At 50.1% G+C, this 9,863-nt stretch overlaps 1 protein-coding gene across 1 annotated transcript in view; it reads left to right on the top strand.

Moving 5' to 3' along the window:
• The first annotated feature begins 5,572 nt into the window (after positions 1 to 5,572).
• BDKRB1 (bradykinin receptor B1) overlaps positions 5,573 to 9,863 on the top strand; it is an 8,328-nt gene continuing 4,037 nt past the window's right edge. The window contains exon 1 of the mRNA XM_011370206.2: positions 5,573 to 5,736. The gene's annotated coding sequence lies outside the window, so the exon portion shown is untranslated. The remainder of the gene's footprint in view (positions 5,737 to 9,863) is intronic.

Genomic DNA, 9,863 nt, shown 5'->3' with positions numbered 1-9,863 from the left:
CTGGCAGCCTCAGGACCTTTGCTCACGCTCTTCCCTGTCTGCGTTCCGCTCCTACTCTACGATTAGCTCCTTCTCACACTCCAGATGTTCCCTCTGCCTCCGGGCCCTGAGTGCGAATCCTCACACCTGCTCTGTTTCTTCATAGAGCTCGCCACAATTACATTTATATGCGGTTTTCTCTGTTTGATTGTCTGACCCTGTCACATGTCTGTAGCCTCCATGAGGGCTTGGGACAGTCAAGGGTGACCCCAAGTCTTTAAGAAAAGGTGAAAATTATCTTCAGCATTCTCAGTGGCCCTGTAAATGCAAATAGTCGATACTGTATTAAATGTGTGCACTCGGGAGTGTGTGCTTTGCTTGTACAGTTGTAAATAATCAGAGCATATTTCACGGCTCACAGAAGCACGCCTGATCCCGGGAGCAACGTGATTCGTGTTAAAGGTAAATGCCCATGGCACCGGCTCCATCTGTACACTACTGGTTTCTAAGGAAAACTAATTTTCTTCCACGCCCCCATTTTTAGCTGGACACATGGGCTAGTTCGGCATTTAGGCTGACTGAAAAATGAAGAGGTTTTCCATATGGCACTTTTTGGCAGATTATACAGAGAAAGACCGTAAAACTGGGGAAAGTTATATCCACACACGTATCCATCTTGTCCCGCAAACCTCTGTATGACACGAGATTGATGTTTTCCACACATTTATTTGCTTTTCACGCCAGCTCTCAGAGAAGGCAGGGCCCGCTCCCAGGTGAGGGAACCGAGGGTCGGAGCGTTCCTGGGATGGCCTGTGCCTCCGGCTCTCTCCCCGGCTACTTCAGAGGCGGGACCTCCCTGTCTCGGTCCCCGGGCCCTCAGAGAACTCCTCGCTTTGGGCTGAAACTGTTTGATTCTCTTTCCTGCGCCAAGCCAACGGCCTTTGGGGACACCCTGTGCGGGGCCTGCCAAGGGCCGGGCTGAGCGGGGCTCATAGGAGGAACACGTGAGCGGGGACGAGGGCTTTGACCCGGGCTGTCTGATTGCGAGTTCCGACTGGGCCTCTTTCCACACCACACTTGCACGTGTGTGTGTTTGCAGCACGCACGCTGGCCCGTCCACCTATGATGGTTTCTCGGCTTGCTTTTGCAACTCCTATTCATCTCTCAAAACCCAGTTCAAATATTCCGGTACTGTGAATTCTTAGCAGAATCTAATCCTTTTGTTCTCCCTGCTCAGACAGAGCTGTGGGACTAAGGTGCCACTTCTCATTCCAGCACGATAGTCGCTGTATGTCTGCCTGTCTGTGTCCTCAGCCAGACCCCAAGCTCCTCGAGAGGAAGACGGGACTACAGAGGGCTTTGTTCATCCCTGTCCCTCCCCCCAACAAGAGCCCACACAGGACCTGGCACCCACAAAAAGTTCGGGTCCTGTGTGTTGATATCAAGACAAACTATTGATATTCTTATATGTAAATAAATCGGGTTATGAATTAATTCAACCATTATCTACCGAGTGTGTCAGCCCTGATGAAGGGCTGGGAATCTGACTTGAATCAGGAGAGACACGCCCCTTGCCCCGTGAGCTCAGGTTCTGGTGCGGAGGCAGGAAGTGGAAATTAAACGAGCGAGTGCATCCGGGTGATGCTGCGGGCCACGCTGAACGCCAGAGCCCGCTGGGGCCGCGCGGTTATTCAGGGAAGGGCTGTCTGATAAGGGGGGTTTGTGGGGACCAGGAGGAGCCGAGGCAGCAAGCATGTGGCTCTCTGTAGGAAGGGTGTTCCAGGCAGCGGGGTGGCCAGTGCAAAGGCCCTGAGGTGGGACAGGACCCGGCATGTTCAGAACAGAGCAAGGAGGCCAGGGGAGCAGCGGGGAAGGTGAGAGGGATGCTCAGGGAGGCAGCAGGGCCGGGCGTGCGTCCTTGCGGCCACGGTCAGATCTGAGTGTTTTCTTGTCCTGAGTCAGGTGCCGTGGAGGGCTTCGAGCAAGGACGCGTGGTCTGACTTAGGCTTCAGAACACAGGAATGCAGGCGACCATCTGTTACAGGTCCCTTCCCGGGACTGCCCGGAGAGGGTTGTAAGTGTGTGCCACGCCCCGGGCTTGTTTGCTCATGGGGTTCTCACGACTCCCCTAAGAGGAGGGTCTGCTGAGCCCCGCTGCCCAGGTGAGAAAGCCTTCCTCTCCCAAAGCAAGGCTAACATGGAGACAGAGTTTTACATGGATTTTTTACTGTCTCCTGATCTGTGGAACCCCTGGCACTTTTTCTGCTGAGTGGCCAGTGACCAGAGCCCTTCTCTTTAGTCTAAGTGGCCAATGACTCAGGTCAGGGCAGCGCCCGCAGCTGCCTGAATGCCCAAGACACACTCAAGTCGGCACCTGTAATCTTGTGGACTCGCAGGCGTTTGTGCTTCGTTAAACCTGCCTTTAGGATTTTATTTTTACCCCCCTTACATCTTGGCACCTTGCCCTCACCCTACACATTCCCGCCCCTTTCATGGGGCACGGCGCATACTCTCTACGGTGGAGTTTGCACACTTGGCTGCAAACGTCTGCTTGCTCACCTGCCTCGTCCAACTAGAGCATGAGCAGCGCCGAGGGTGGACACTGCGCGTCCTCCTCTGGCCCCGGCACCCGGCACTCACCTGGCACCACACAGGTCCTCCCTACGCGTTCGCAGGACAGAAGGACGAACACTCAGACCCGCGCTCATGGAGGAGCAGAGGGCCCAGTGGGACTCGCATGATGGGTGGGCGGGCAGTAAGCAGGGGACAGAAACGGGGAGGCCGTTTCTAGCAAACACAAGAAGGCACAGCCAGATGCACTCAGAGCCCATGAGCGGAAGACCCAGAGTGAAGCCTGGCTCCGGGTATTACGGCAGGACCTAGGAGGAGTCTGTGAATTCCAAAGGATTGTTCCTGTGAAGTGACGACACCCAAGAGCTTCTGGAACGTTGATCTACCTCAAGGATAGACTGAAGGAAGAAAATCAGTAAGCGAGGAGATAGGTTGGGAGCTCTCGGTCGCTGACTTCCTGGCTGAGTGAGTGTCTGGGACCTTAGATAGGCAGGAAGCTTTGAATAGGGGCACAGGGTACACGCTGGGCCACCCGGGAATACTGCCTGTGATCCCGGTGAAGCCGCCCCGCTCCGGTCCTTCCCTGCAGCCACAGGTGGAGACCGTAGCAGACGCCACGCGCGGCAAGGACTAGCGAGAGTCCAGAAGATGGTTAGCGTCCGATGTTATTTGCAGGATGTGCTGGATGAAATATTCTAGAGTCTTCCGCCTTGAGCATCCTGCTGGATGCGGCTAGAAAGGAGAGGGGCAGCTGGAGAAGAGGAAAGGGACTCTGTACGTCGCTGTGGGACTCTGCCCCGTGTGTCCCCAGTTCCTCGAATTCCAGCCCACCTTTTCCTGAGTACTCATCGAGCACAGTCCGGGTCCACGCCTGCCTGGGGAGATCCAGCTGCCCAGAGCCCCCTGTGTTAGCACCAGGGACCAGGGACGGTCAGGGAGGAGTTGGCCTGTCCCACCCAGTGGGCCATGCCGGCCTCTGTTTCTGAACGGCAGCCCCGGGGCCTCCCCCAGGGGCCCCTTGCGCCTTATAATTGTCTCCGTGCTGTTGCGTCCTCCTCCCATGCTTTCCCCCAAGTCCCCAGTGCCCAAGGCGCTCATCGAATGCGGTCCCCACTGGACACTCCCTTCTCCCTCGGCCTCCTCCCATCTTCTCCACATTTCGGGGGTCTGCTGTCCCTTCCTAGACTCAGGGTTCCCTCGCTCTGCCCTCAGCCCCCAGAATGCAGACTCCCCTGGCCCGAGGTCTGCTTCCCATTTCCCGTTCCGCTGAGCAGCAGTGGGAATATCCATTTTCTTAATCATCCCATCGTTTTCCGATCCTCCCACTGGCTGGGGCCCCCACGGCCTTGGCAAGGCTGCCACGGCGTCATTTCCCGAAGCCCGGCTTACTCAGCCATGGCCAGTGGCATGGGGGGCACCGGTGGTCCCGGCCACGTGGGCCTGCCTCACTCACTCTGCTTCTCCTCAATCTGCCCTCCCCAGGGGGCAAACGGAGCAGCGGGCCGGGCACCCCACCTCCCGGCACAGCTGGCCTTGGGCTCTCCCGGGAGTGAATGCGCGCTGGGCAGCAAGTCCTCTACCAACAGGCTGGGCAAACCCACACCGAAGGGAGAAAAGCCAACCAGCCGCTTTCTGCAGAGGGCAGGGGCAGGTGTCTGGCTGACCATCGAGACTCGGCTCTACGGCACTAACTAGGAAGGCCTGGGATTTGGAAACTCTCTCTGGTTAAAATCCTCCCCCAAAACGACGGCAGGCTTCTCACCTAACATCTGCGTGACTAAAAAAGTCCCAGACCTCTCCTGGTTTGAAGCGACGTCCCCCAAAGATAAATTCCAGCTTCCTCTTTAAATTGCACATCTGCTACTGAGTCTTGAAGGGTTATTTATTTTTTTTCCTGCTTCTACAATTTTAAGATGTCAGGAACAAGAAAAAACTGCTAGAAAACTGAAACATGCAATTTTGAGGCATTGAGTCACAGAAAAGGGAAACACAATGAGGCCAGATTCTAAAGACAAAAGGGGACATTTTCTGCTCCGCATGTGTTAACGTTCGTGGTGACACCAGGGGGTGTGAATGGAGCACCCAAAAAGCAGGACTAGGGTGCGGGGCGGCCGGAGGGCCTGAGATTCGGGGCATCGTTTTCTCCGGAAGCCTGGTGTAGAGACATGCGCTCTCTCGCATGTACGGAGGGGGCTTGAAATCTTGTCGTGCGTAGGAGCAAAGATAGAAGGTAAGTGGGATTCAGGGCGAGGACCTCGAGGCCCCCCGCCCAGAGAAAGCCAGAAACGTCTCCCCGGCTGGACGCGAGGTCTCGGGGAGTTCACCTTGATATATGCGGGCCGAGGTCCCACACGGCCTGAGAACTGCCAGGGAGGATCAGGGAAAAGTACCTCTGATCTTACTCAGCTCCGGCCGTCGCATGAGTCAGATGTTCCCTGGCTCTCTGTTTGTTTAACGGGTCCTCACTGACGGATTCTTGGCCATGTACCCTTCATGACCGAAGTTCAGAAGGGGGTGTTCGAGTCAGCTCCCACGAAAGCTGCTACGGAACCGCAGGCCGTCGGGACCCCACTGCCAACGGGCAAAGTCACGGCTCGATGTCCGCCAGTGCTCGTGGGGACTCAGTGATGCCCAAATGTGGCGTGGAGTGTTTCTTATTTTTTTGTTGTTAAATCTTTTTTTTTTTTAAGTTAAAAAAATTTTTTTCAGTTATAGTTGACATACAATATTACAATATTATATCAGTTTCAGGCGTACGACGGAGCAATGAGACATTTATGTATCTTGCGAAGTGGTTCCCCGATGAGGCCAGTACCGTACAGAGTTGCTACAATATTATTGACTATATTCTCTGTGCCAAAATGTGTTGTGAGGGCATGTTGGCCAGTGGACCCGTCTTGGGCGGGCTGGCGGGCCTCCCCAGATGTCACCGAGGTGAGGAGGAAGACGGTGGCCGAACAACCTCTCGCCAACCCCAAAGCTTTCCTTTCAGAACCACAGCTTGCTTCCTCCAGCGGAAAGACTCACTTTTTAGACAATCCCTCTGATGACATCATCGGAGCGGAGGTTATGTAAGTTAAGGTGCCACATTTCACAGCACTTCCCAGAACAGAAAACACCTCCAAAAGCCACTCTCGCCGTCGGAACCCCCTGCTGAAGTTGTGAGCTCCTTCGTTTTCTCTCTGAGTAAGTAAACGACCATCGTTCTTTTCTGATACAAGCGTCACGTAAGAGGATGAGCCGTGTCTCCTTAAAAAGCAAAAAAGCAAAAAAAAAAGTTCTTCCTTTTACGACTAAATATTGGCAGAGTTTTCTGCTTTCTGGAAGTGTGGTTTTTTAATAACGGAATTTTAAACTGATTTAAGAGGCTTGTGTTCCCTGCCTACTTTGGGTTTTCGTTGTTTTTGCCAGAAGAGAGGGAGGAGAGAGGGTTTGGAACAGCTCGTGAAGATTCCAGCAGCTCTTTATCCAGCTCGTACGACACGCGTTAGACGTTGAATACAGACACAGAGCTATGCGTGGATTCTGGCCAGTTACAATCTACAGATTCTGATTTGTGAAAATCAAAGTGGTCCCCCCAGAATCACGTACAAGATTTCCTAAGGCCAGCTACTGCTTGGGTTATCTGTGGCTTGAAAATAACATGTTATTATGTGGCCGGGTAGACATTCGTTGATATCCGTGTCTGTATTTCAAATGCCTTTATCATCACCTCACTGTTGACACTGGAATTAATTTGAAAAGGGCTAATTTATTGAAGAAGGTCACATTATCTCCTGAGTCTCACATGCCAGTGTTAAAAATGTGAAGAACTCAGAAATATCACATGGAAATTACAGAATTGTCATCTCTAAAGGACTTGCCCAATGTCATCACTCAGTTTTTCAAATAGGATCGAATATTATTACTGATAGCAATAGCTGCTGTTTATTGAGCACCTCCTATGTGCCAGGCAAATATTGGAGCTAAAATAAGAACCGGTGAAGGAAGATGTCTCCTCTCTGGCCAACTTTGTATAAACACAGGCAGCAGCTGGTAAGGAAAACCACTTTATGAATAAGTCCAGCTGGAGTAGGCACAGCGGGTCCTGTGGGATGCAGGGCAGCATCTGCCACCCAATCCAGCCGAGGTCAGAGGTCTCTGCCAGTGGCATAGGCGGCAGTCCCTGATTTCCTAGGCAGGACGAAGCCTTGCCCACTATATTCATATATATTGTGGCTGCTGTGACAAATTAGCACAAACTTAGTGGCTTAAAATGGCACGAATTTATTATCTTACAGTTCTGGAGGTCAGAAATCCAAAATCGGTGGCACTGGCATTGGCAGAGTTGTGTTTCCTCTGCAGGGTTTAGGGGAGAATCTATTTCTTGCTTTTTTGAGCTTCCAGAGGCTGCCCGTGTTCCTTGGCTCGTGGCCTCTTCCTGCATCTGCAAAGCCCGTGGCGTAGGATCCTCTAATCTCTCTCTGACTCTGACCCTCCTGCCTTCCTCTTTCACTTAGAAATGAAACCACCTTCGTTCCTGGCGACATTAAGTTCACTTCCATAATCCAGGATCACCTACCTCCCTGTCTCATGATCCTAAGTGAATCAAATCCACAGAGTTCCTTTTGCCATGTAAGATGACATATTTACAGGTCCTAGGGACTAGAACATAGATGTGTTTGGGGGCCATCATTCTGCTGAACTTTCAGCCCCGTACCCCAATCCCATGGCCCATCTCTTGGTCTGGTGGTGCCTGGGCAGCGCCTGCTTCTCACTGACCTGTGGTCTCTCAGGATGACACAGGAGCCAGGCCCCCTCCACCGACCCTGAGAGCTGTCCTTTCCTGCCCAGGCACCCACACTTCAGAGGGGATGTGGACCAACCCCGCCCCCGCCCCCTGGCATGTCCAAGGATACCTGGACAAGGAAAGGGAGGGAAGCAAAGGAGGCCATGTGCGTGGATGAGCTCAGCCTCCCCTCTTCCAGCCCCTGCTCAGACTCCTGGCTGTTAAAGCTCCAGGGCCGGAGACAAATGAGAATCCCACGGCCAAGCGCCAGGCCCGCTGGGAACCCAGCCTCCAGAATTCCGTGCCTTAGCTTCCTAGTGAGCTGGGTCCCAGGTCCTCCCTGGACTGTTCTGTGGCCCGGGAAGAGCAGAGAAGGGTCTCACAGTGCTTCCCAATCTCACGTCCCACGTGGAGGAGAGGTTGTGTCCCCTCAGAGGGACCAGGACACGGTATCATCATCACCACTGCTCAGTCATTGTCATCCTTGTGGTGGTGGCGGTCGTCCTTAAAGCCTTGGATTCGATGCTCTACAACCTACGAGGCATTTCACCTGCATGATCTCTTTCCAGCCTCACGAAGACTCTTTGCCACAGCCACCATATTTCCTGCTTTACAGAGGAGGAAACCGAGGCTCAGAGACGTTACTTGACCTCCCCGGAATCACAGTTGGTGACCCCGGGACCCAAGCCCAGGTTCCCCGACTCCAGGCCCACTCTCTTTATAGTCACAGCATTATAGGTCAAAGAGGCCAGGACTCTGTGCTGGGCCGGGAAGAAAGGCCGTGGACAAACGGCCTGGCTCATTGCCACACGAACTTGGGCAGGTCGTTTTTACTTTTTCTTACCTCAGTTTGCTCCTCTGCACAAAGGCAATGGGTATTTATGAGAATTTGAAGGGGAACAATTCCATCGATTCTACTGCAGATTACGTAACATAGTGACGTTTATTCTAAAGAATGTTTTTAATTTTCAGTCCCGTAGCCAGCAGTTTGGTAGTCAAAATATCTGCTTTCTTGTTATCTTTGCAAACGTTTCTTTGGGGCACGAGGTTGCTTTAGGCCCAGCCCAAAGGTTATTTTGTCCGGTTTTAACATTCGAAAAGTTTGAAGCTTAGGACATGCAAGGCGGCTCCCCGTGGCTCCATGTTAAAGCCACTCCATCTATACTCTTCTGCCGGAGTTATGGAGTAGTTTTGGTCAAAAAATTGTTTTCAAAAAAAAATTACGTCTTTAAAAATATATACACACCCACATATATTAAAGCAAAATACAACCTTTTCTCTATGTTGATTAACCGAACATTGAAAAGTAACAGAAGCAAAATAATTGTCCTTGGTACACACCCAGGTGCCACACTTAGTTTCTTAGGCTGGTGCCTGACTCTGATATGTCACTGGCATTCTCCCGAAGAATTCATTTTCCTTTCAGTGTGGCCTTATTATTTTCAATTGTTTTATGTAATTGTGAAATCTTTTTCTTCAAATTTTATGGTTAATAAATTTAAATTAACACCTTCGATGGACCTTCTCTTGGACCAGATATATTTAATTAAGAAAACGTTCAACTAATAGGATATTAGTTGTAATTCAAAAATAAAAAATATATATATTTTTAAAAAGAAAGAAAGAAAATGTTCTTTCTGCAGGAGCTGAGGTACCTGATTGAGCTCTGAGGCCATTTGAAAGTCCAGTTCTTTGCATTTGGAATTATGTAAATATTTCAGCCCAGATATGTTCACAGGTGCTGCCTCTATGCCTCAGTTCAGAGTTTCTTTCTTTAATAAATATTCATACCAGATTAAACTCTTTAAATAAGTTGAAGCTATTTATCATTTTTGAATGTTTTGTCAGTTTAGATGCCGCAAATCATAGACTTTCTCAATTTTATCTCTTTTCTGTACAGAATATGAATTTATCCAATTAAAAAAATTCTCCCTACAAATTAAAATATTCTAAAGCTCATGATGAAATTTTACCATAGAATTTGAAAATTCAATCTCGTGTTCCAATCTGAGCTCTTAACACTTAATTTGATCATTTCCTTTCTTGCTCTTTCAGCAAAACGATTTTAATTATTTTCTACAAAAAGCTTTGTTTTCAATAATTATAATCCGCTAAAAGCTTTAAGAGTTGATGTTTTGGTGCTCCAGCTGTTGTTCCAAACCTTGATTAAACATTTCCAATTGATTTGGAACAAAATTCAGCAATTTAGAGATTTTCTGTAACAAAGAGTTTAATAACATTTTCGGGCTCTTAGACTCAATCCACTGATAGGCAGCCGAGAAAGAAAACTCATGTTAAAGTTGGGGGGGTTTTTCAAATTCATCAACTTCTCATAAAGAGTTTGTAGTTCATTAACTATGTTTTTAAACTTTGTAAATCTTTTCAACTACGACCTCCGTTTCAATTGGTAGACTATTGAAACTTACTTATGTGCAATTACAAATTGTGTGCATCGTGACCTATTTGAAGCACATTTCTGTGACTCGGTCTCTTATTTTAGTAAGAACACTGTTGTCACTACGACACTATGCCCACCAAAGCGTGC

The sequence above is a fragment of the Pteropus vampyrus genome, unplaced genomic scaffold, assembly GCF_000151845.1.
Source record: "Pteropus vampyrus isolate Shadow unplaced genomic scaffold, Pvam_2.0 Scaffold164, whole genome shotgun sequence".
NCBI lineage: Eukaryota > Metazoa > Chordata > Mammalia > Chiroptera > Pteropodidae > Pteropus > Pteropus vampyrus.
Note: the sequence above shows the minus strand (reverse complement) of the source record. Positions and strands in the feature narration are given on the sequence as shown.